The 7084-nt window shown below is 41.6% G+C and overlaps 1 pseudogene; it reads right to left on the reverse strand.

Annotated features, from left to right (window-relative positions):
• Positions 1-442: 442 nt before the first annotated feature.
• Positions 443-6588, reverse strand: LOC145824024 (putative UPF0481 protein At3g02645 pseudogene; annotated as a pseudogene).
• Positions 6589-7084: the final 496 nt, after the last annotated feature.

The raw sequence follows: 7084 nt of genomic DNA on the forward strand, positions 1-7084 counted from the left end.
TTTAAAAGAGAAAATGCATGTTTTGATAATGACATTCATATGCATTCACCATATGGCTTTGTTAAGTATCATATAGATTATTAAATTATTCTCTATTGGGATTTATCTCATCCTAAGTGAAAACCAACTTTCAAATACTGATGATATACCTCCGTTAAATGGTTAACTTGGGAGGATTGTGGCGCTAAAGACTCATTTTATGTTGAATGTGACTCATAATAGGAAATTTATATGTCATCCATTTTATTTTTATAATATATTTTTCAGTGTCCATAGATTTTCATTTGTTTAAAAGAAATACAACTGATTCAATTGTTACATTGAAAATCTTATACAAAAATTAATTTATAAAAGATATTCAAATTAATTCCAAGTATATATACCTAAACTATGAACCAATCAAAACCTCCATCGCCTATGATAGAGATAGACTCTCATTGAATCACAAAATGCTCTTGACATGAAATAAACGAGAACAGTTGTACACTGAGCAAAAGGCTTGGAAAGTGGTCAACAACAAGAGCAAAATAGATGCCAAAAATGTAAGACACTGCCATGAGCCAAACACGTAAAGCTTCATGAACTTTCCCACCTTAACCTTCCACTTCCCATTGTAATACTTGTTGGTGTCTTCAATCACTTTGTCTAAGAAGGGCACTTTAGTCAACCTAACAGACTTGTTCATCCCATTCCATAGGTTGGCCACCTCTTTATCACTCTTTAAACGGTTCAAAATAATCCCTTTTTCCCTAAGTAATCTCACATCCTCTTCGGTATCGATAATCCCATTCATCAATTCAGTGTAACGAGAAAAAACCAATGGCCCTGATGCATTGCATGCCTCATATGCTACTAGGTTTCTCAAGACCACTTCTGTATTTAGCTCTAGACTAACAGTAGGGAGATACAATGTAGCTGTTTTAACATCGAAACTAATGGAGCAGATGTTGTCATTACTACTGGGTATGAAAGATACACCGGCTTTCGAGAGTTCAGTAACAGAAGGGATTGAGATTTCCTCCACTAGTAGAGGTTTGTTAATGGTGCTGTTCAAAGAATTTTGATCTTCGGGGTTGTCTTCTTGGTCCTTGGGGGAGAATAAGAATCCAATGGGTTCTTTCGAAAGTTTAAATCCAGGAAGCTCAGAGATGATATTCAAGGGCAACTTCGATATGACTTTCGCAGGTTTTGAAAATAATACCCTTTTGAGAAAAGTTATCGGCCCAGTGTTTAGCTTCGAAAGGAGCTTCCAAACCGCATCGAGAAGTTTTTTTTTTTTTTTTTTTGATCGGCAAAAAAACTTTATTGATGGAAAGAAAATTTACATCAATAAAGAGGAGCTTGGAGCTAAAACAAGCTCCAACCTCCTAGTTGGTGAGAAACCAACGCACAAAGAAAAGAACAAAAGCATGGAGAAAAAAAGACAGATCAGACAGCCCTTCCAAGAGTGGAGAGCAACTGCGACTCCGAGAGGTGGATGACTGCTGGAGTTATGCACCAGATCAGGGAAGCAACCAGCAGAATGCCTCCACAACCCCAACACAGCAAGCACTCCAAAGCAGAGGTCCCAGTTCAGTACTCAAACAGAACAGCACCAGCAGACATGCACCCAAGCACTCCCCTGGCAATGCTGCAACCCACTCATCTCTGTTGAGATCTGATGGAATAGCAGCCAAAACATTACCAGCAACCAGCATCCATTCCAGCAGCCCTTCAAGCAATCCACTCCCCAATTTTGTTTAATCCATCACAATAGAACAGCAGGTCCAGATGAACTGACACACCCAAATGATATTTGACTCCATCTCAACCAGCCCAATTACGGCATTCCAATTGTGCACACCTGATGCAACACAGCATACCTTTCAACACAGCATGACAGCCCCTCCTAACGCAAGCACTTACTAATCTGCTGCATATTATTCACCAGATCATGGAAATCCAGTTTAAGCACAACTCCCCTTCCTCTAGTCTTCTTCCACCCATCTATTATCTCGTTAGCAATAAGTATGCCATCTAAAATATTTTTGCCCTTCAAAAATGCTGATTGAGATTCACTTATGATCCTAGGTAGCACTAGTTTCAATCTATTTGACAGTACCTTGGCCAATATCTTGTATACGGAGCCCACTAAGCTGACGGGCCTATATTCATTAAGGCTAGCTGGGTTTTCATTTTTTGGGATTAAAGCTATGAAGGAACTATTTAACCCTCTGACCAACTTGGCATTTTGATGAATTCCTTCATAACTTGCAAGACCTCCTCCTTCACAATGTGCCAGCATTTCTGAAAGAAACCCATATTAAAAGCATCGGGCCCGGGGGCCTTGTTACCCCCACAAGATTTAATAGCACTAAAAATTTCCTCCTCAGAAAATTCTGCTTCCAAAGAACCAGACTCATGACCTTCCCCAATTGACCTAAAGGGGCCATCTAAGGTTGGCCTAACCCTCCAAGGCTCCTCGAACATGTTGGAAAAGTGTTTGAAGACCTCATCCTTAATCACTATTGGCTCTTCTACAGTATTTCCACCCACCAAAATAGAGCATAAGGCATTTCTGTTACTTCTACACCTGGCCATAGCATGAAAAAAGGAGGTATTTCTGTCACCCAATAATGCCCATTTAAGTCTAGATTTTTGAAACCACATTCTCTCCAGCATTGTACTTAATTTCCACGCATCCCCTTTCAGTTCTCTTTTCCTAGCTACTTCATCCGCCGACAAAGCCCTTACTTCAGCCACCAACTCAAGTGCATGAACTTCGTTCTCTGTAGCTTTAAGCTTGTTCTCCACATTTCCAAACACCTCAATATTCCACCTCTTTAATGCTGATTTTAACCCTTTGAATTTGACTAAGCACCTGTATCCAGCCCAACCCACCACATTTACAGCAGCCCAAGTTTGTTCCACAAATGATAAGAATTTTGGGTGCATAATCCAAGCACTTATAAACCTGAATGGTCTAGGCCCCCAATCCCTCTCATCTTCCATCAAAACAATAGGGCAATGGTCAGAGATCAGTCTAGGTAAACCCCAAAGCTTGAAATTGAATGTCTGCACCCATTCTGGATTTAATAAGAATCTGTCAAGCCTGCTCCATCTATCACCCTCTTGTGACTGACACCAAGTAAACTTCCTGCCACACATAGGTGGATCAAAGACCTCTAATTGTTCTATCATTTCATTGAACTCCCTCATCCCCTTATCCCTCCTAGAACACCCTTTTCTTTCAGAAATGCTTTTAATCTCATTAAAATCACCCCCCAAGCACCATGGATCCACGAATTGTGATTTAAGATTCACAAGAATATCCCACACCCTTTTCCTTGCTACGGGATCATTTGGCCCATAAACATTAACAATTACACAATTAAAAGAAGAAAAAACCGAACCTGCCATGAGAATAAAATTGCGATTGCAGCAGCAATTCTTGAGCTGAAAAACTTCAGGATTCCAGATACAAAGAAGCCCACCAGCAGACCCTATTGAATCAACTGACACAAACTCCAATTTGTCCCCAGCCCAAAGAGATTGCACCAGCTCTGAATTAACCACCTCTTTTTTGGTTTCTTGCAAAAGAGCCATATCTATCTTCCTCTCCTTGAGTACCTGCTTGATTTTCCCACATTTACCAGTTCTACCCAACCCCCTAACATTCCAAGATAATAGCTTCATTTAACCAACAAGCACTCCTAAGTCTCCTAGAAGAAGTCAATTAACTGACTACTCCCTTTCCCTTTTTGTTCACCTTATCCATATCCATGGACTCCAATTCCATGAGCTTGCTCACAACCTCCTCCTCTTTGCCTTCACAATTAAGCCCTAGTTCTTTCCCTAGCTGTAGAGTTGCTTCGGCCTCCTTGAGTAACCATCTACCACGACTGGACTCACTTGCCGTAGACCGCGAAATCGCAGCCACTGCGGACATAAGAATTGCTCCTTTCTTGACTTGTGCTGCTGGACCAATTCTGTTATGAAGCTCAAGGCCCCCTTTCTTGTTCCAGACTCTCCTTTTCATGCCTTTACTATTATATTTCCTGTAGGTTTTGTTAACCTGGGATGAGAGTTTTGAACCTTCCCCAGACTTACCCAAACCCAGTTGAGCCGTAACCCCACATATAGGATGAAAATAATTCTCAACATTAATTGGACTTTCTGCACATTTAGAGTCACCAAGGCCTTGGGCCTGATAAAATTCGTTCTCCCCATATTGGGCTTGGACTTTGCCCAACACCACCTCAAGGTTTAGACCCGCCCCATATCCAACAGAACCACTCATACTTCTAATGAAACCAGGCGAGCATAATACCTTATTGCCCTTTGCATGACCTCCACTCACACCTTGCATAGAGCCCACCAAATTGACATCAGGACTGACATTACGTGCTCCACATGCCACCTCCAGCCTACTTACTGTCTCTTCCACCTCAGAAACACTCTGCCCACTGTTTATCTTTCTATCATCCACTGACTCAGAGCACTCCCCTGCTGCCACAACAGAACGCTCCTCTACTGCCACAGCAGCCCTGTGATCACCCACTCCAACCTTAGCAGCCTCATCGTCCCCCTGCACCACCGGCAGGTTGCCCCGAATTGAGTCGGAAGCCCCATCAATAGCCCCCTTGTGTGAACTCTGACTGGCTCTTTCCGGTGGGAATGATCGACAGCTGCATTGTTGCACTACTACCTGGGATATAACAATCTGCTCCTCACATATCTTGACCGGGTATAATACTCCACTGCAATCTAAAAAAATGGACGCATTTATAGATTCCATACAGGATGTAGCTATCCTTATCTTACCACATTGCAGGTTTTTTAACCTCAAAGTGTCATCATCTACCTCCATCACCTGCCCCCACTGCCTCCCTATACTATTGAAAGTGTTGAAGCTCCATAAATTAGGGGGCACCCCATAACAGCTTAGCCACACACTTCTTTCTTGTTCCAAGAGCATTCCTTGTTGCCAAACTTTGACTGAGTCACTCCACTCCTTAATCCAACCTTCCATTCTATTAAGTTCCTGTTGCATCTTCGTTACTGATTGGAAGGATAGTATAACATCTCTACCCCCACCTATTGTAAATTTAGCCTCCCCCAAACCCCTGATCAACAATTCCTTCTTAAAATCATCTACAGAGCAAGTGGTCTTCAACCTGACTACTACACTCTCATATAACCATCCATTTCCTACTTCCAGGGCCCTGACAGTGATGGTTGGTTTGGACTTGGACCCTCCTTCTCGAAGGACCTGCGCATAAGATCTACTCCCTCTATGTGACCCTGGGACGGCAATAGATTTACCTCTCCCTTCTCTACCATCATTTGGATGTGCTGACTTATGTTTCACGACCTCTTCCTTCCCGAATTGGGCCATCTTGACCTTTAGGGCTTTATCATCACACCACATCCCGTCTGTTTTTTGAATCGCCATGGTTGCTGCCACTAAGCAATCATATCGAACAAAGCCAAACCTGGTACGAGATATTTTCCTTCTCTTGAAGGGGATGAAGACATCCCTTACTACTCCAAAACTAGAGTATAGAGAATGTAACCTCCTTGGATCCATCGAGTTAGGGATGTCATCCACAAAAATGGTATGGACCTCCGACTGAACCCTCCATCCCTCTGAGCCTTGCCTTCCATGTCTTCGAACAACTGGTCTCCAACCTCCTAATTCTCTCTCTCTGTGTCCGTCCTCCATAGGGCTTTTTTTGTATCGAGAAGTTGTCTGACATAAACTGACTTCCCAAAGGATCTTTCGTTGCTCTCTTTAACTTCAGTTTGATCATCAACTTCATCAGTGTTAACATCGAATTCTTGTTCCCATTTTGGCAAGATCACACGGTATAGAAGGTCTAGCAAGTGTGCACAATTCGTAACTTGATCAAAATTAGGCAATTGTTTGATCATCTTAAACGGAGAAAGCTCTTTACAGAACCCCATTAACATGGAGAGCAACAATTGATCAGCCAAGTCTAATGACGAACATTGAAATTCCAACATCGTCCTTAGCAGAAATAGTGGGATTTGATTCTCAAGCATCACCATATCTCTAAGAATGGCATTATGTGCTGATTTCCTCCTTTCAATATCAAGAAAATGTGACATACTGGATGAAATTCTTGTTAGCATGCACGCTTTACCTTCCTTGATAGCATAGATTTGAAGGAACTCAAGCAAGAATGATGCATCAACGGCCATCATCCATGCCAAGGTTTCACCATTGATATCCAGGTACTTATGGTATGAAGCTCGAATCATTGCCTCGGACGTCATTAGTTGGTCGACTAGGTGGTGAAACTTGATGTTTTGAAGTTGCCTTTGTGTTGTTTTAGCTGCAACAAGCTTGTATCTTTGCATCTCATACAACTCAGGACGCCAGTAATGGTAAGGACCTAATGCTACTTCTTGTGGAATGTAACAATCCGGATCACAAACCATTAGGGTTTTGGGGACATTGAAGATGCTGACAGGGATTTCAGTGCCGTCTTCGAGCTCTTCGTCTAGGGTTCGACGAATTTGAATAACCCATTGATCCTCGTCAAAGTTCGAGTTTGAGACCATGTTGGGTTGAACATAAGACATGTAGGCTTCTTTGGGTGGTTGTTCTTTTGGTTTGTAAAAGGTAGGACAAGGGAGTTGAGAGTGAAACCTTCTAAAATGTGTGGCTCTCACTATTGCAGTCGGAGAAAAAACAGATACATGCAATTTTATGTATCGTGTGTGGTAGTTCTTTGGTTTGTTGGAAGGAGGACAAGGGAGTTGAGAATAATTTTTTTAAAAGATGAAACGTTTGCTACTGCAGAGTTTGAAAAGAATAAGATGTGTACAATTGTATGTTTCTGTAAGAGGGAAATTAATGAAAACTTTAAAGAAATTTAATTGAGGATGGGGAGGTGAGGTAGTGAGTCTTTTATATATAAAAAGTAAAATGACGAAAGTGGTCTATACCATATCTACCTAATTAATTAGAAATGCATTTCTCACGTGAAGAAATAGGAAAAGGGGTCTCTGTTGTGTTTTTGGTGCTTTCGTTTGAGGTGTATTATGATTTTATTTTTATTATTCAAACTATTTATTT

The sequence above is a fragment of the Camellia sinensis genome, chromosome 4 (assembly GCF_055761805.1).
Source record: "Camellia sinensis isolate YWXY chromosome 4, ASM5576180v1, whole genome shotgun sequence".
In the NCBI taxonomy this organism is placed as follows: domain Eukaryota; kingdom Viridiplantae; phylum Streptophyta; class Magnoliopsida; order Ericales; family Theaceae; genus Camellia; species Camellia sinensis.